At 35.2% G+C, this 20,435-nt stretch overlaps 1 pseudogene; it reads right to left on the bottom strand.

Annotated features, from left to right (window-relative positions):
• Positions 1-2,828: 2,828 nt before the first annotated feature.
• On the bottom strand, positions 2,829-2,947 carry LOC120609420 (uncharacterized; annotated as a pseudogene).
• Between the last annotated feature and the right edge of the window lie 17,488 nt (positions 2,948-20,435).

Here is a 20,435-nt window from a genome sequence, read left to right as displayed (position 1 = left end):
GCCAAAAAAAAGGAGGAAAAAGTATATCTATTCTCATTATTTCAGTTCCCAATAGCAGTAGAAACGTTACTTAAGCTAACCGCCAGTAAGTATGGTACCCTGGGTAGCTTTGTTAATATTTGACTGTGATGATATTTTTATTGCATGAAAACGTTGAGAACTTAAACATTTACAAATACTGAGGTTTTATGTATTCTCAGAGATAGGCAAGGGTACAAATTTTAGAGCATCAAAATGTATCTAAATGACCCACCAAGTCAGAGGCAAAAGAAACTTTCACCTAAGGAAAAGAAAACTAAAAGAATGTTTAATTTCTTGACTAAAGTCGAATACTTACCCAGCTTCTTTGAATATAGTTTTGGGAAAAGTAGATCATCACACCTCTGAGGGATGCTCATGAGAAACGCCTCTTTGAGGATAACCTGAGGACTCTGGGGTGAAATTCCTCAGTGGAGGACACAGAACTCAGATTCAAACTAAGCTCTGTCATTGAGTGGCTGTGTGAACTTTTGCACTTTATGTAACATCTCTAGTTAATTTTTAATTTGTAAAATAGAAGAAGTAGAATTATCTGCCTCACTACACTGGGAGGGATAAATAAGATAACATAAAGGTGCAGTGCTTTGCACGTTCTAAGATGTTAAAAATCATACCACTCCCTTTCCTTCCATGGGAAGAATTCTGCATACTGGCTGGCTGCTGTAATCTGTCCTGCCTTCACTCTGCTCATTCTTCTTTGAAATCTCTGGGCAAATGTATAGCAGTCATAACACAATCATTTGGGGCGGGGTGGGAACTGGTTTAACTTCAGCCTCAACTAGTCCCAATCTCTGTCGAAAGATGGTTTTGTCTTTGTTTGTTTGTTTATTTGTTTGTTTCCTAAACAAAAGTTTAAATTGATGCCTCTAATCAAATCTTTGTACATTGCCAAATTGGCTTCTGGATCAAGATGACAGATTGTGCACATGCTTTTGCATTTACATTGAAGTGACAGTATGACAGTAAAATGAGAAGTAAATCTACAATAATAATCAACATCCAAGAGTATGCCATTAGCAATTCAGACATTCTGAAGAATTCTGTAAGTAGGAAAGTCAATGGGATCACACTGATGGATAAACCAGACCAGAGAAAGCTACAGCTGTGGACACGCATTGCAGAAGGTTGCTGTGAACCAGTTCTTTTCCACACACATAGACAGTATCTCCCAGCTTGATGTCAGCAACTACAAAGGGCAAGAGTGGGCAATGGGGATAGACTTTTGCATAATTAACTAAAGGACCATATACACAACAGCAAGACTAGTCGGTTCCTTTTCTCACTCCTGTTTCTCCTCTTTTCCCCATTCAAAAGCTGACAGAGAGATATGTGGCAAAGAATTTTGCCTTCCAGGGGAAATATTTTAATTTCTCTAAGGAAATTGAAAAATATGGAGGAGGGGCGTTCATGCTGATACTTGAAATTGAAGCCTAGCAGATACGAGGTGAAGTATGGAGGGGAACACCCTGAGAATCTTCAGCTCTTAATAAAGTCTCCTTATTTTGACATGGAGTCGAGTGCCTTGTATTGCCTGTCTGCTCCCTTGTCAGCAATGTCAGCACCATAATTTCTGTCTAAGAGGAACCTGGAAGGTGCCATCCCTATTCAAGGGTGGAGCAAAGCAACCCTGACTCAGAGCCATATCTCCATAAGGATTCCACCATTTGACATAGATTAGTTTCTTGTTACACATGGCTTTTTGAGGAATACTAATGGAGATTTGGGAGCTTGTTCTATAGTTACATTTCCTTAGCAAGCATGCTTTGTCTTTTGCTTATGTGTTCGTTTGGGGTAGCTAAGAAAAAGCTAATGCAGGTTATGAGATAGAGGAAAATATACTCCCAAATTCCCCCTTGTTGATCCCTGCTACTTACACAAACGCTGCCGGGTAACAAAGTGTTACTCCACTTTAACAAAGTTTTTGGTCAGTTTTTCTATTCAGAGCAGAAGCCTACTGGGGTCAGTATCAACTTTTGCTATTAACAAACTAAATCTCAGAGGCTTATAATATACATTTATATCTCACTTACATATCTGCACATTGGCTGGGGTGTAATTCAGGTTCAGGGTCTACAAGCATTAGTTATGGCGGCTCTATACCTCAAGTTTCTTTATGGAGCCCAAGGACTGTGGCTAGATATTTAAATGACAAATATTTAGATATTTGTCTTTTAACTCCAAATGATTTACCAGGGATAGAACCTGGTAAATCATTTGGAGTTAAAAGACAAATATCTAAATAGAATTTGAAGCTATGTTCCCAGGAACAGATAAAATTTTATTGTTTTAAGTAATTTGAGAAGACATTAACCTTCCTCTATCCTACCAGAGGAGAGTAGATACAGTCTTGGCACTTCCAGTGAAGAACTTGTTTTCCATCTCAAGTGAAGATTCCTTGCTGGTATCAGTGTCCAGTGTGCAAATCCATTAAAAAAAAAAATCACGCAGTGACAAGAAAACATTTTAAATTGCATATTATGAAAAAGAGGAAATGGTGATTATGGATTGTTTCTCTAGGGATCTTTACCAACAAATACCATTTCAGAGATATCAATAAGATCGCTAATAACACCCTCTAGTGATATAACTTCTCTTTCAGTAAAAGAGAACTGTTAAATAATTCATTAAATAAATTAACTAATAAATAATTTATGATAGTTGGACACTAATAAAAAGATCTTGCAAATTATGAGACTGGAAGTTAAAAATTGAAGGACATACTATAACTATAGGAATGTGATGGGGCTGAAATTCATACCCACATTTGCTTTTCTCTTTTTTTTTTTTAATGCCTACAGCACCTGGTATTTCTAGATGGTCTCCCATCCAAGTACTAACCAGGCCCAACCCTGCTTAGCTTCTGAGGTCAGACGAGATCGGACACGTTCAGGGTGGCGTGGCCATAGACAATGCCCAGTTTTTCTTATTCTCATAAATCTATTCTGACAGCAGAATTTAGCCTGATTCATAGACCTATATTCATTCCTGGGCACCATTTCTTATCTTGTCCAGACAGAAATGTGTTAATTAGCATGACAACATAGATTGTAGAGCTGTGTGATAATTATAACATTGCAGCTGATTTTACTAAATTCTAAGTCTACAAATATATCACTATTGCAGTTAATGGGCAGACTCTTATCATTCGAAACTGGGCAGATATGTTTTAAATGTTTATATTTCTGTAACAAAATATTCTGCATGTAATTAAAACAAGAACAAGAGAGAGAAAAAAATGGGAGTGGTTGTGAGACATCAAAGAGTCTCACTTAAAATGCTTCTCAAAAAATATTTCTATTATTGCTAGATCAATTATAGCAGAACAAATGAGATCTAAGTCATTTTATCATACCTCATATTAACTATTTTGTTTTTGTTTTTCCAAGCTCCTTCCCAATCCATTATGACAGTTAAGCACCACAGCACTACCGGGAGAAGCAGGGCAGATTTTTATTAGAGAAGGCATGTGTTCTCTTGGTCTCCCGACTCATTTTATAATAGGATTCAACTCTTCAAACTTCTCCAAGGTAAACCTGGGCAGTTTCTTAGTGATAGCTCACCAGCTGCTCAAAGGCTGTAGATGTGATTTGAAGGCAGGTGCTTCACTATTTCTAAATTCTCTATGAAATATGAAGGAAGACATTGTGAATGACTGAGGTAGAAACTGAAGAAAATAAATGTATTAAATAAATATAATGCACAGGATCAGGCTTTAGTGAAATAGGTATGTTTAGGTTTATCTTTAACTGATTAGAATCTTGACAAACATTTCTTCTTTTAAGTAAAAGATAACTCAAAATGAATCTTGTGACAATATGCAAATCTGTTTTTTTAAATCGCAGAATCTGTTCAATGAATGTTATGCTAGTAACTTGCTTCTTAGACACTTCTATCAAGAAAACACTTTTAATATCCTATTGGAGAAAATAATTCTGGGACTCATCTTTCAGAATTACCTTTAGAATTGATTTTCAAGATATGTTATTACCCTAAAATTGGAACATATTCTGAACTCAAATGGATATACCCAACTTGAATATTTACCTTCCTTATTCATTCATCTTAGGTTGTTGAGGTGATTCTCCAAACTCAAATAATCCCTTAATATGATATTAAAGATAATCACATCAAATGCTGCATATCCTTTTCACATAGAATTTCAAAAATGTTATAATGAAAAGTAGAATTCCTGGAGAAGAAATATAATTTCCACAAGTAATTATATTAAGAAAAATAAGGCAGTGCTCACTTGGACAAATAACCTCTTGTAAGATTATTGAACATCTTGGAAACTCATATCTTCTGTACAGACTTAAATTTACAGTGTTGTTCCTGTGATAGAGTACTCTGTTCAGTTATTTAAACTCTGGTGCTATTTAAGCAAAGATCATTATTAATAGCAGAAGTTTTAAGTATGGTAATTAACCGATATCCATTTATGATTTTGAAATTATAAGTAATTTGAGGACAATGGTCTTCACTGTAACAAAATTGCTATGTTAATATCTAAAAATAATTTCTGGTAAAAGCAAACCAGGGGTCAAACCCAACTAAATGGATAAATATGTGTGTGTATGTGTGTTCTGTGTATGCATGTGAGAGAGAGAAAAAGAGTGTGTGTGTGAATGTGTGTGTGTGTGTATAAAGTCTTTACTGTAATTGACAACACCGAAATCCTATCTGTTATTCTAAATCATATGTAATTAATAGGAATAACATCCCCCAGGTTTATGAAAAATGTACAAATTCTATTAATAGTCTTTGTCACAGGGAACACAATAGCAAAGGCGTTAAATAAACTGGCATTCCCAATTTGGTTGTTTGCACAAACTCAACCTCCTTGCACTAATTTTGTGCCGATTACTAATTGCAATAGGACACCCTAGAGGAAGACAGAAAGTATGAGATTGAAGTTGGTAAATTTAGATTCAGCTGAGTATTTTAGTCTTAATCACGTCATTTTGCCATTGCTAATGAAGAAGCTATGAATTAAAAAGAAAATAAAGTGTGTGTTTGTGGTGGGGTGAGGTGTGGGCCAGAGAAGGGTAAAGGTAATGTCATATTTGGTCTCATCTATTTGAAAGTGAGAGCAACCACGATAGAGCTTGAAGCAGACGTCAGAATAAATATAGCTACACACATTCAAGGTTGCATGCATCAGGGGGCAGTAGTCATTGTTTCCAGAGATTGGATATTAAAACAGGGCAGTTGACAAAATGTTATTGTGGTGTGGCAAAAGGTGTCTGCAAGTAAGTATGCCAAAAACATATTTAAGGGAAATGGAGGTTGTTATTAATTAAAGAAATCGAGAAGCTGACAATGAGAAAAGAGGTTTGAGAGGCTGTTGTTAAAAGCAAAATCAGTAATATACACTTTAAAGGAGAAGAAAAAATGGTTAAGCATGCAGGCTTTTGACTGAAATAAATGAAAGTAAAGGATTGTAAATCCATAATGCAATAGAGGGGACAGAAAGCTAATGGCTCTTTTGTTTCAAATTGTAAATGGCATTTTTGCATTCCACTGTAAACCTTAAGTGATGGCTTTGTTAATTAAAGTATAGAAAGGCTGACATTTTACTTCCCTGACTAAAACAATCTCTACTAAGCCCTGATTTTATTTACTCTGCATTTAGGTCCATTTAGGTGTGAACTACCAGCTATAAGCTATTCTGGCAGGCGGAGAACCAGTTTCTCAAGACAAAATTTTAATTTTCTTGATTAGGGTCCAATAGATTAGGAGGCAATACATAAAGGGCACAATTAATAAATGACAATATTGGCAAGAAATAGTTTAAGACCAAAATATTTAAAGATATTTTGCTATGCTGAAAAGTTTGATCCATTAATTATTATCCTTCGTGTTTCTAGGTACAGAGAATGTTATACCAAATCTGAGAATGCATTCTCATGTTAAGGGTGAGGGCCTATTATTTGGAACTCTTCCTAAATCTTCTGATGAAGACCAAGCAGCCAACTCAAAACTAAATTAGAGACCACAGAATGTCATGCTGTGGTGAGCTGTCCTCTAGTGAAGGCTTGGGGTATTTCCTGAACCTACTGTAATGAGTTAATTAATTGGCAATTAGTTATTATTATTGTCCATATTTTTGTCTTTCATATAGTGTATATGCATATATATTTTCAATTACAATCTCTGCAACTTTCTTTTTCCCTATCCCCTTTCCACTCTCTAGATCCCTCCTACCTCCATGAAATTTTACTGATAATTTGCATATTCATTAACCTTCTTTGTATCACACACACAAAAAAGCCTCTAACCAATTTTCAATTTGCTAGCTCTCTGATTTTATCGAGTGTTCTTTTACTCTATTACACGTTATAAGAACTCTATATGAAGGTCAATTTCAAAGAATAGTCTCTAAATGCCACTTGTTATCATGGTGTTTAGGAAAAGGCTTTGTTGAGGATGCTTTTTCTATTTTATGTATTTAAAATAGATCAAAAGGAAAGACTTACCTCACTGTTTGGAATGTATCATGAATTATCTTCCTTGGTATCTTTTCCTATTAAATGGCCTTTGTCCTCTGAAACTCTCCTGTTAGAATATTGCTTTATAGTAATCACATTTCTTACCCTTCTCAAGATCTTGTCTATGGAATAGAAATGATTTGTCACCTTACAAATTAGATGAGAAAAATAGAATGTGTTGTTAAAATGAGGGCACCCATTTGCCATTGTACATTTCAGATTTTTTTTTCACTCCTATGTATGGCAGCCCACAAAGAAGTCTGAAATGACATAGATACATTCAAAACATTGACATTTCTAGAATAGTAATAAAATGATATGTTATATTAGGAGTTACCGAGAGACGGAAAATAATTTTTATCTAAGCTAATACCACATCTCTTGCCAAAGAATATTTAAGGTACATTTTATTTGATAGATGTGTATCTTTTGAATTTTTGTTGAAAGTCAGCATATTAGAACTGGAGGTAGACCTAAGGAAGGAATCCTATCTAAGCCTTATTTTAAAAATGAAGAGACTAGCCACTTTGTTACCTAAGAACAATGTTGGAATGCCTAACTCATAGGCCTATGCTGTTTCCATTTTATCTTATTGATGCTTATGGTAGTGCCAAGATAGATTGGTATAACCATTTATAATTTTGAATGGATGATTTTTCTCATTCAAATTCAAGCATTTCATAAGCAACTAACAACTTTATAGCTCTAAGATGACAGGTGGATGGAGGTGATGGTAAGAAAACGTAATAGCCTTTTGCTTTCTAGCTATAAGTTGTCCACCCTATCACCTTGACTCTTTTCTCATTGACATTTTCCATTTGATCACAACAGTCTATTTGGTTGACATCTCTGAGTCAGTCAGTCTTAAAACTTTGAGAGTTCTTAATTTTAAGAGTTTGAAGCTTTAGAAATAATTGAGTAATAAGGATGATAATTGTAACGCTTTCAAGTTATATAGCATTTTCATATATGTGATATGATTAGATTTTCACCATAACCTAAAAAGGTACAAAACTAATTCAAATGAACTAATTGATTTTTGAGAAAAAGAAACAAGCTTTGAGATATATATTAGTGACTTACTAAATATAACAATGTTGGTCAATAGCTGAGATGTGTGAGATATGCCTAGACTCTAAGTACCTTTCCTCCTCTGAGTGGGTCTTCTGCTACACCATACTACCTCCCTTTGACTTCTCTTGGTGGTAATTTAATGCAGCATCATATGTATTACGTAACTCCAAATTTATATTCAGTTGAAACAGTGATTCAAATATGAGATCCAAAAAGGTACATTTCACACTTGGAATAATTCCTAGATGATTATTATTTCAGACAATGCTCACTTTAACCAATGGCTGCCCATAAGTAGCCACACTACAATGTGGCGTTTTCATTACATCCACAGCTTTATCATTGTCTCTGTGTAAATGTCCATGATATTTTTACAAACTGCCTTACTCCACCAGAAACCAGTATATTTTAACTGTGTTAGCAAGTGTTTCAATGCTTTGTGCTTTACTCAGTCTTGCTACTAAGAAACTTCCTATTTCTAGATCCAGAACTCTATATTCTCTCCAGGATATTTTGTTTCAATGTGTCCAAGATAAATGGAAAGCTTTGAACTCTCTTGTAGTTAACACCAAACCTTTTAAATAGCATGAACGTGAAAATGTTTTAAAGACTGAATAATATGACTAAGAGTTGAGCAAATATAATAAATTTTATATTAACTTTTTTCTCTAATTTACTTTTTAATTAATTAACCAATTTACTATACAAATGATGCAAGTTAAATGTATAATGCAAGTCAATGCATGTGGGCAAGTCCATGATTTGTTCTCTTTCTTTACAAAGTAACTCTGAATCATTTTTATCAAGTTAAAAAAATTATTCCTGTTTCATTAAATTCCTGACTCACTGAGTAAAGTAGTAACAATAATATTTCCTACAAATTAAGTTTTTATAGACATATCTTATGTTCTTCGGAGGGTTTTATCAATTTTTTCATATGGATTTTGTACCTTTATTTTTATATGTATTACTTATAAGGTACTGTTCTGTTTTGGATATTTTGAATTAGACCTTTTCCTTTTATTGCTGTTTCCTAAATGGTTATTCTTATACAGTTCACATATATTTTGTTAGATTTGCTCTATATGTACCATGGTTTGCACAACTCATTTGAGGAGCAGAACAGATGGAAAGGATTTAAACATAAGCCACACCTGCTGGCTCTCACCCCTTGTAGAGATACTTGGAGTGAATCTAATACAAATCAACATTTAAGTACACGTAATAGACACATACAGATGTTATTAAATACTACATGTATGTTTGAAGAGAAAGTTTTCAGATGACCACTGAAAACTTCATGACTGCCTTTCCTCATTTTTGCCTTGTTAATATGCAGAAATTTGTAGATTAAGGAATGCTTACCCAGGACTTAAGTCTCCATGAGAATAAGCTTATCTCAAAATGCAAGGTTGAGTAGGGGATCAGGAGTGAGCCTGTAAAGAGGAGAGTGTAAAGATCCAACAGTGAGAGGAGGAAAGGGGGAAAAAGAACAAATAAAACAGTCTTTACCAGCCTCAACATATCTGTATTTCAGGCAACAGGTAGGCACTGAGTGGCTGCCAGGCTGCTCCAGCAAAACTACTTTTCAAATCCCCCTCTTTGGCAAAGACTGATGAGTCTTGAATCATTTATCTAATTCAAACAAATATCTTATTTTTCTTCAAAAGATATCAGACTTGTTTTGACCCATGTTTTTCAGACTACAGCAGAGGAGCAGACCGGAGTAGTGTGTGTCAAATCTGGATTCCCAAATCTGACAAAGAATATTTTCATGAGCCACATTTGTGTGAGGGAACAAATTTACACTATAGTGACCTTTCCCTTCCTGTTTATAAGAAACCACAGGATCAAACTCTTGCTTCCTCAACAAACATTTGATTTCTTATATTTTTGGCATTTTAATCTTTGTTAGATTCAGCACATGAAGCAGGATATTTCTATGCGCACATGTATGCACTAGCACATTTGCCTCTCCATCTTCTTTTCCTGAACTGTATTATCCTAAAATAAAATAACCTTAAAATTTCCAAATGAAATGTGCAATTGGATACATATATCCTCCATTCTATCTCTGTGGCTAAGCTGATTTTAAGAATATTGAGCTATCTGCTCTGGCCATAATAAAATAATTATAGTGGATTTATCTTTCTACTGTAAACTACCAGCAACCTGACAAAAATTATAAGGCAACTGTTTACAGATATTGGACAATAGGGAAAACACGACTATGATCCACAAGATAAGAGAAACAAGGTGATTTCTGTGAGCTCCTTGGATTCACTTTGTAGATGGTCTTATAAATTGAGCACATCGGTTTCACTGTGTTGAGGAGACAAGGATGAGTATTTCTGGAGATAGAGGCTGCTTGAATTTGTAGGGTGAAGCACTGGAATAGAGGGTGTTATGCAGATAAATAGTGCTAGGAATCTGCTGTCCAGTTGCTTTGCAACTGTTGCAGAATATTAAGCCAGCCTGAGAAGACAAAGAATGATGGTGAGTTTTAGGCTGAATTTAATAAATACTTACTTAATGTCACCGATGGGTTCTTGCAATTGCAGTGAAATAATATATAACAAAACCAACTTTACCATAGTCTAACTGATATAAATGAGAATTAAATTCCTAAGGCATCTCATCAATGTCATAACTAGAAGATATTGAGCTAAACAATATAATATTTTAGGACCAGCTCTAATTCCTAGAGCACAAACAGGGCTAGAAGCCCTATGCATTCTGACTGGTCAGAAAGAGGTATCTCTTTGAAGACCCAGTGTGTTCTGTGTATAAATTAGAAGATAGTACTTTAGTCGTAGAGTAAACAAACTCAAAACAAAGCATATCCCAATTTGTCCTAACAAACTTCAAATATCAGCCTCAAAAGGATTTGTATCTAGTATATAGAGAGATCTCTTAAAATTCAAAAGTAAGGTGACAAAAGTCCAATAAAAAAAATGGTAAAGAATTTGAGCAAACACGTTACTTCACTAAAGTAAATAACCAATAAGCCTATGAAGAAATGCTCAGCATCATTAATCATCGGGAATATGCAAATTAAAACCACAAAGAGATATTGCTATATACCCAGTGGGATTACAAAAATTTTAAAATAAATGCTGATAATATCAAATGTTCATGAGAATGTGGAGCAATGCCAGTGTAAATATAGAATGGCTCACTATTTTGAAAAAAAAAGTGGGGTAGTTTCTTGTAAAGTTAAACTTCTACTTACCACACAATCCAGAAATGCCAAGCCTAGGTATTTATACAAGAAAGAGAAAATATATGTCCACATAAAGACTCCCATAATTCTTCATAGCAACTTCATAATAGCCTTAAACTGGGAACAGCCCAAATATCCGTCAACAGGTAAATGAATAAACAAATTGCTGTACATTCTTACAGTGGAATACTATCCCTCAATAAAAGGAACAAACTATTGCCACATGCAACAATATGAATGCCTCTCAAAATTATTATGCTGAACAAAAGACACCAGACATAAATGGACATGTAACATGTGATTTCATTTATATGGAATTATCAAAAATGTAAATCTAATCTTAGCAACAGAAATCAACAAATTAGTAGCTGTCTCGGGTCAGGAATCAAGTGGGTAATTATATGCAAAAGCACATGGGAAGATTTTATGTTTTCGGGTTTTCATTGTCATTATACTTTTGGAGTAAAGAATGTATTCTAGGTCCTGATTGTTATGGCAGTTACATGAATGCATTCATATATCAAAACTCATAAAACTGTACACATAAATGGTGTATTTTAATTATTTAAAATTATAACTCAAACTTGATTTAAAGAATATAGCACCTATTTAAAGTCAGGTCAAAAATAGAAAAAAAAATATTGCTTTTTGAACGGAAATAAATTTTGCCTATTAGAAAAAAAGAAATGACTCATCTCTGCTAGGCTCATCCTTATATTGAATTTTGTTCCAAGTTAAGAAAATAATCCTTGGAATATTATGAGTGGTGTGGAATATTTCCCGCTAAAGAAATCGGTCTGCTCTGTGAACACATGTTAATACCTTAATCTTCTCAATCCTCAAAAATGATTTCAGGATGAAGTGTAGGAGGAACACTATAATTTCTTTATTTATGTAGTTTTTGAGCCATTTCTTAATTAATTCTATCTTTCTCATAAATGAGAGTACAAAAAAGAGTAAGAAACCAGTGAGAACTCTATTATGCTACACCATCTGGGTCTTTCAGATCTCTACAAATCATAGCAGTCACATGAGGTGCCCTAAATCAATATAATTTTGTTGATTATGTCAGGAACTGTACAATGTTTTGAGTCAGAGTCCCTCTGCTTTGCCAAATGAATGAGAGAGAGCAATTGATTTTACCTGAAACCTTAATGGAAAAAAAAAAAAAAAAGAAATGTGACAGTTGAGCTGATTAAGCTACTGTTAGATTCTCATGGAAATTTATTACCTACTTTAGATCATTGTGTATGAGCAAGTTGTGACAAGCCAAGCCATGCAACATGATTGTTACTTTTCTCCATACACCAAGTCATAATCCAATATCAACACGAATTCCTAAGAGGGTAGACTTCCATGGCTCTTTCCTGCTTCCCTCCTCAAAACTGTAGAAAGTGTAGGCCACCCCAGGATCAATCATCTCTCGGAAAACATCTCTCTATGCTCTAGGGAAGTCCTACAATGACAGTGCTCCATCAGCATTAGTTCAATCACATCTAGAGCACATTACTGGTAACATATGTAAAAATTCAAAAAGTTCTCAAGTGACAGAGATCAATAAAATGGTAATATACTCCCAGTTTCTAAGAGCTTTCTCAATATCAAGGATGGAAATTTCTCTGAAAATCATCCCAACTGTACCCCAGGAAGACCGTTGTTTAATTATGAAACCACTTCAGTGTGAAGGAAAATTGAACCATGACACACCTTCCAGATGCCTTATCTTAGGATATGGAAGATGACCAAAATATGGCCCTTTATTTTGCCTTGAAAAGGTATACTTGACAATTAGTCTGATTCTATATGGAATTGTAACTTAGTTTTTTCATGTGAAAATTAACAAGTATATTTTGCTGAATGTCTGATACTAGGTAGCATATCTTCAGCAGAGTCTTTAACAACTGGTCAGTTTGTTATCTTCTTAAAGAGATCTAGAATCATATTGTCTTTGTAACCAATTTCAATATCTGTTTTAACACCTAGCTTTAACAGCAGGAAAGCTGATGTTGCATGAGAAGCTTCATTCAGCTCAACCTCCTCCCAGTCTTCCCCCCATATATAAGTTGAAGAAACTGATTGAATAGTTTTCTCAAGCAAAACAGCTAATCACAAGTTATTGCCATGTTTTAGGTAGTGTGTGAAATGATTCCCATCTATTTTCTTATTTAATCCTCTACAAGTATAATGTTGTTATGGTTAACATTGCAATTTAAAATTTTTAACAAACAGGATTCAAATTGTGGCATAAACTGCCCAAGGACATGAAGCTAGTAAATGGCAAGGCCCAGATTTCATGCAAAGTTTATCTGAATCCAGACAACACTGTTCCATGTTCTCTACTAGAGCTCATGTTAGCTAATGGTAGAGCCAGAACTACAACTAAATGTGATCATAAACATATTACCCAAGTGGCCTGTGGAATTGCCTATATCTGAAATCCCATCACCTCTTTCTCTAGTTAAGGAGGACATTTAAATTTATCAAACCCCTAAACCAGGAACCTTGTTTCTCTAGACCCTAATTGCCATCTAAACAGCAGGGGAACAGGACCCTAAGTTACCCCTTGAACAATTACTATATAAATCTAAACACTCCTAAAGACTCACAATCATTGTAAAGGTCAATCATTGGAGCAGGCATAATTTTTTAAGCCAGTTACTCAATTAAACCTAGCTACCTGAAGGCAAGGATCTTATAGAAATTATCTGCAGTTCCAGAGTGTCTTAGCATAGTATAGAACAGAAAAGATGCCCAGGAAATGTTTACTGAAGAAATGGAGAATGATGTTTATTCTCTCAGCTCAGACTTGCACTTTGCAGGAGATGTATTTCCCAACATAAACCTCTAATAGCACTGCACTGAAGCACCTTTCAGTGTCATTCTCCAGATGTCATCATCAGCACATAATGCATCCTTATTCTCAGAGGCCTCAGATGTAAAACATTTAAGGTTTCAGATGCATAAAATAACGAAAGTGTCTCGTCAAGGAATGTTTTATCTTTGAGGCTTTGAGGAAGCCATTATTTCTGTCTCTAACTCCTTGACCTAGAATGTAATACCCAGAGTGTTACTATCTCTATAAGTGGTTTTCAACAGGTGTGCTACTATCATTTGGGGAAAGGCAATTCTTTTTTTGTGTGTGGGAACTGCTCTATAGGCTGCAGGATGTTTAGCATCCCTTGAGCCTGACTTCTTATGCCCATAGCACTTGCTGCCCTAGTCATTGTGAAAAACAAACAAACAAAAATGTCCTTCGAACCAAAGAGAAACTTCTAGCAGAAGGAAGCAGAGAGCTAGCAAAAATTAATCTCATAGTGCTTGCTTTGATTCAGCTTGTTAACTCTGGGAGCAGAAAGAGGATGGCTGATGTGACAAGCCAAAAAAAAAAAAAAAAAACAAGATGTAATTTATTTTATAAGAGAAGAGTACAGAAACAGCAATAGATTCTCTGAACAATGTAGGAATTTTTCTTTTAATACATAAACTTTCAAGCAATGAGTACTGAGCGAAAAGCACAGAGACAGGTTGAAAGTATCAAAATGTATTACAAAGTAACACAGAAATGCCACCCATGTCCTGTTCACCCCTCATTCTTAAACTCTTGCGAGGCAGAGATTTTAGAGGGACTAAGGCACAGATCGATGCCTAGACTGTTTCATAGTGTCATGACTGGGTGAAAGGCTATTGTAGTCATTGTAAATTATCTAAAAGAATCAGTTTCAACAGGAAGTAAGTAGCATAAAAAGGTGACAGATTTCATTTCGTTAGGTTGTCACAGGAAAGAAGGGTTTCAGGAGCAGTACTGTGGGGGGTGTGGGGGGGGAGGGAGAGAGAGAGATTTTCTTGTTCCATTATATAAGCAAGGGATGCTCCTATATAAAGAAGGATGATAAAGAGATATTTCTGTGGGATGTACACTTTTGCTACCCAACTCTGATGAACTCTAGGAAAGCATGAACAAGAAGCTGATGGAACTCGCGGAAAAGTAAAGTCCAAGCCTTCTTTGCATGAACCAAATAGCCACTGATTTTCAAATGGTTCAAATGAGAAATGCTGATGTTTACAATCAACTTCTAAATGATGTCAGTGAAAATGTAAAAAAAAAAAAAAAGGAAAAATGCATTGCTTAGGATGCTTCATTACATCTCATATTAGCAAAGCCAACAGTTTGCCTTTTGAGGAGGTTTCATTTGACTGGTTTAACTTTTTTTTTCATAGTTTAACTTTTGAGATAAGTGATCTGTCAAACTTTGAAAGACACCAACTTTGAAAAATTATCTAAATACCAATGAGTCTTTTGCGTATGGAGAATATACCCAGCCCCAGCTTCACGGATCCACACAGCAGGTTCTCTGGAGCAGAACACTCAGGTGTGTAGGCTTTGAAAGGCTTTGAAGTCCACTGCATCCTGAAATGGAAGGCAAAAGTAGATTTTGCTCCAAAAAGAAAATTAGTCTAATAATGTGCTGCATGATAAATGAAGTTAAACACCAGGTTTACTGAAGAGGTGAATCATTTTTAATTAGCATAGCAATAGGCTATATAAAAATACGTTAGGGGTGCTAAAATTTCTCGAAAATAATTTATAGCCTTAAGTAATGCATTAGTGTGCTAAGGCTGCCATAACAAAGTACCACAGACTAGGTGGCTTAAACAACAGAAACTTACTTTGTCACAATTCTGGATTCTGGAAGTTCAAGATCAAGTTGCCAGCAAGGTCGGTTTCCTCTGAGGATCATAAAGGAAAGATCTATTCCACGGCTCTCTTCCTTGGCTTGCAGGTGGCCACCCTCTTGCTGCCACTTCACTTGATTGTCCCTCTGTACATGCCACCCTGGTGTTTCTCTGGGTGTCTAAATTTCCTCTTATAAAAACACCAGTTAGATTGGATTAGGACCCATCCTAAGCACCTTATTTTTACTGAATCATCTCTTTCAAAGTCACTGTCTCCAAATACCGTCACATCCTGTGATACTGGGGGTTAGAGTATCAATAAATGAATTTTGGGGGAGAACAATTTAGCCCCTAACAAGTAATTTAAAGAAACATTCTAGAATTCTGTGGGTTTTATTTGTTTGATTGGTTGTTTTTTGCTCCCTCCTCCCATGTTACTGCCAAATAAAGAGTTCTGAAATTGACATGATCAGTTCCTCTAAATCAGTTTCTCAACCTCAGCCTTATCGCTATTTGGACTGGATAATTCTTTGTTGTTATGGAATCTATCTGCTTTATGGAATGTTTTGAAGCATTTGTGGCCTCTACCTACCAGATGCCAGTAGCATACCCCCGCAATTATGACAAATTAAATTGTCTCCAGACATTGCCAAATGATCTCTGGGATGCAAAATCTCCCCCAATTGAGAAACAGGTCCCTAACGTAAAGGAAATGAGAAAAATGGGGCAATAGTATTGAGAACATTGAGAATTAATGGAGCTTACTATGACTTTTTTTTGAAAAATACCTATCACCTTTCATGCTAGACTGTCTGAAGTTTGCATGCTGGCTCTAATAAATGCTAGCCGTGTGATTTTAGGCCAGTTTCTCCTAAAACTGAGACTTCTGTGTCTTAGTTTTATTATCTATAAAGTGGTGATGATAATAGTACATATCTCCTAGGAATTATGTGATAGTAAATAAATAGCTCACACAGTGCCTGGCATACATTAATTATAATGCAATTCTTTTGTTGTAGCAGTAGTAGCAGAATCCTAAAACTGTTAATAGAGTGATTTCAGTTCTAAAATGTGCGATGACCCAGGACTGAGCTGAATTTTGCCTTGCAAACTTGACAGATATACTATTTGACAATACTTGAGAATAGAATTTCTAATTAAAGATCTGTGAATGTCAGTCTGATAAGTAAACTCCCTAAAATCTGTGAGCAATTTTTAAAGAATGTGTGAGCGTTTGTATTTTCCTGAAGAAAGGATCATACATTTTAATCATGTTCACCAAGAGACCCATATACCACAGAAATATATAATATCTGCTTCACAGATATTAATGAGTCAAAATATAAAATTCAAAAGCTGATTTTCTTGGGAAAAATTGTAAACATGATTAACCACTAGTTAACTTAGTCATGAAAAAAATGAAGTGAAACACAAATACACAAAATAAGAAATAAAAGCAGAGAAATTAATATAAAAACAGAGGGAATGAAAGGATAACTTCCAAGAGATTGCTTTATCTCTATGTTAATAAATAAATATTCATTATATATTTTGATATTATTATTGGTAACCATAAGGTGCATGATGGTTTATCCCTGATCTCTGCTCTTCTTTAGTTCTCATCCTCTGACAGTTTGTTGTCTTGGGAAAGCCGGATGGCCTCCTGGTCTGCCGTCATAGCCTGGGCTCTGAACAGGTTATTGGCTGGAAAGTACTCCTCATCCCAGGGTGCCCTGAGTCCCAGGGGAAAGGCCCCAATAGCCTGCAATTCCTTGAGGACAACTAGTCTGGGCTATGGTATTTTAGTAGTTTATATAAAGCATCTGTCATTCTGTCTGTCTGTCTGTCTGTGCCTATCATATATCTATTTAGACTGTGTGTTTAAAATGAGGTAATTTGCTTGTTCCTTCTCAAATACAAATGACACTACTATAAGAATGGTGTCATGCTTAGTAGAGTTCACTGGAATCATCCCCATTAAAATATTAGAGTCAGAATTAAGCCAGTAAGCCCTTTATCACCGATGGTGTTTAGCTTAGTCCTGGTATCTTAGCCAACAAAATTAAAGAAAAATATAGGAATTATGAAAATTTAAAATGAACATGTAAATGATCACTTTTTGCAAATGATAAGATTGTTTATATAGAAACCTCAAGAATATCAAGTAGAAAACTCTTACAAATGATAATTCAGTAATTTAATGATTTAAAGCTAACATGTAGGATGCACGCTTATTTTTATATATATACAAAACAATCACAAAATATGATGGATATGGTCCAATTTTAATAGTATATGTAAAAATACTTTAATTAAGTAAATATCAGGAATATATATATATACATACATATGTAAAATATATATATATATATATTATTCATAGAAAGATATATTTTTAAAAACTGCCTTTGGGGTATGAACTGAATAGCTCAGTGTGTCAGAAGGGGACTTTCTTTTCATTTTACGCCACTCTGAAATTTTGAGTTTTGTACAATGCAGATATATTGCCTTTTTAAATTGTATAATGAAAAATATTTTTAAATAATTATTTCTTTTGATTAATAATACCAGTGTTCACCATATCCTGAATTAAACTCTCCTTCTAAGAATGATATGTTTAATTGAGAATGACTGAAACCATACAATGGAATTAGAGCTACATTTAATTTAAATAGGGTTAATGTAAGCAAAATTACATACAGTAAAAAATAACATTTATTGTATTTCTTATGTAAACATAAATTTCCTCCCTGGGGGAAAAAAAATATTGTGGAAAACTCTTAGTTAAAAATACATTCAGAAATAGTCTCTTCTATGCTGGATTCTTTCGGCCTACGTTCTCCAAATTACCATCTGCTGTCTGTTCTAACTAGAAGTTGTTTCATGTGAATTCAGTCCTTGTTTGAATCGTGACTCTTGTTAATATGTTTAAAACTGTATTCAGTTTCTTTTAAGGTTCATTTTAAGCCACGACACCTAGCAAAGTAGTCCTAGTACACTCATAGCAATACACTGTGTGAATTTTCCCTCCAAAGTAGTCTTTGAATTCCTCTCTCCTCTCCCTGTTTCTCACTTCTCTGTTCTGAAAAACAGTCAATCCTCATTTTGGGAGAGATGGCCCACTAGTTCTCTGTTTGCCCTATGATATGGGAATAAAAGATAGTTTATGCCTTTAGAGGGAAAAGTCATTTTCTGATGAGGAATGAGCTGAAAAAAGAATAACTTGCCATGCAAACAGATGAACACATGTTGTTAAACTTTTTTTCGGACCATAGACATCTTAGTTTTACTCTTCATTCATTTCATGTGCAACATGGTGCTGGCTACAGAAATATTGTACCTTTTTCTTATTGTTTTCATGTTTATCATCTTATGCAATGTCTTTAAACAAACTTCGAGGTAGTTAATAATCTCATCATTCTATGACAAGACCGGGGCTCTGAGCAGCTATGCCTCTATTCCTATAAGAACGCTGTAATTGGTAATCAGTATTTGTCTAGCTATTCCAAGTCATTTTTCTCAATAAGAGAGAAAGTTGGTGTTAAGCACCTCCAAGAAAATTAGACAGTGCAGAGTGGTTAAGAATGTAGACTATGGTGTCAAATAATCGTGGATATAAGACAAGTCTTGGCCATCGATTAGTTATATGACCTTGCAAAGTTCTTACTGACTAGAATTGTTAGTTTCTTCATAAATACACTGGAGATCAAAATAACAGTTCATAGGGTTGTTTTTGTTCATCTAACAAACATTTATGAGGGTCAACAATGTGACAAACAATAAGGATACTATGGTAAGTATAAGTAGAAAAAAATTATTTATCTCATGGGGTTTAAAGCCTAGTTGAAGAGACAGAGATGGTTCAAATGATAACACTATAAGTAAAATTAATACCATCACAATTGCAATGATTATGAAGTCCTGGTGCCAGAGCATCAAACACCTTCTATCTGTGGCTCCTCCACCTGAGATGTCCTTTCTTCAAAAATCCATAAGAATCACCATCCCCTGTTTATTCCCATCTCTCCTCAAATGTTTACAGAATCCTTCCCTGACCTCTTTGTCTAAATTAGCCCCACACTCATTTCCCTCACCTCTTACCCTGCTTTATTTTTCTCCATAGTCCTTAAGCCCTTTGGCACATTCAATATGTGTTTATTATGTATCATTTGTTTTCCATTATCAGAACATAAGCTTTGTGAAAGCCAGAGCTTTGCCTGATGTGTTTCCTGCTGTTTCTTGCACTGAGAGAACTGTCTGGCACAAAGTGAGCACAAAATAGATATATGTATATAGATAAATAGATAGGTAAGTTAATTAATTAACAATAGGGAGATTTGGAGTTAGCACAGGCTTCTATCAGGAAGTGATGCCTGGCAAAGGCAGAAGAATAAATAGAAATCAATTATGCAAAGCAGTGTTGGATGACAGCAGGTACCAAGGCTTGGAAAGTAAGTGTGTGTTAGGTCACAGGTCCAGAGCAAGGCTAGTGTAGCTGGAGCAAAGAAAGTGAAGGGGACTCTAGGAGAAAATGAAGGAGGAGCTAGACCCTGCTAGAACTCGAAGGTCATTGAAGGTTTATCGAAGGTCATGTTAGGGCATTTTTGTTTCATACTAGTAACAAGGAGCCTTAAAAGTTTTCAAATTGGTGAAGAATGGTTACAGGCAAAGATGTGATCAAATTTTTATTCAAAGATCTCACTTTCACTGAGAGTATGGTAGGCAGGATAATGACCTTCTAAAGATGTCTAGATCTTAATCCGCAGGACCTATAAATACTTCAGGCTACATGGAAGGAAACCACAAGCCAAGGAAGGCACATGGCCCCCAGAAGCTGAAATAGGCAAGAAAATGAATTCTGTCCTTGAGACTCCAGAAAGGAAGGCAGGTCTGCTGACACCTTGATTTTAGCTCAGTGAGATCCATTTTGGATCTCT

The sequence above is a fragment of the Pteropus medius genome, unplaced genomic scaffold (assembly GCF_902729225.1).
Source record: "Pteropus medius unplaced genomic scaffold, Ma_sr-lr_union100, whole genome shotgun sequence".
NCBI lineage: Eukaryota > Metazoa > Chordata > Mammalia > Chiroptera > Pteropodidae > Pteropus > Pteropus medius.
The sequence above is the reverse complement of the archived record's forward strand: the minus strand, read 5'-3'. Positions and strand labels throughout refer to the sequence as shown.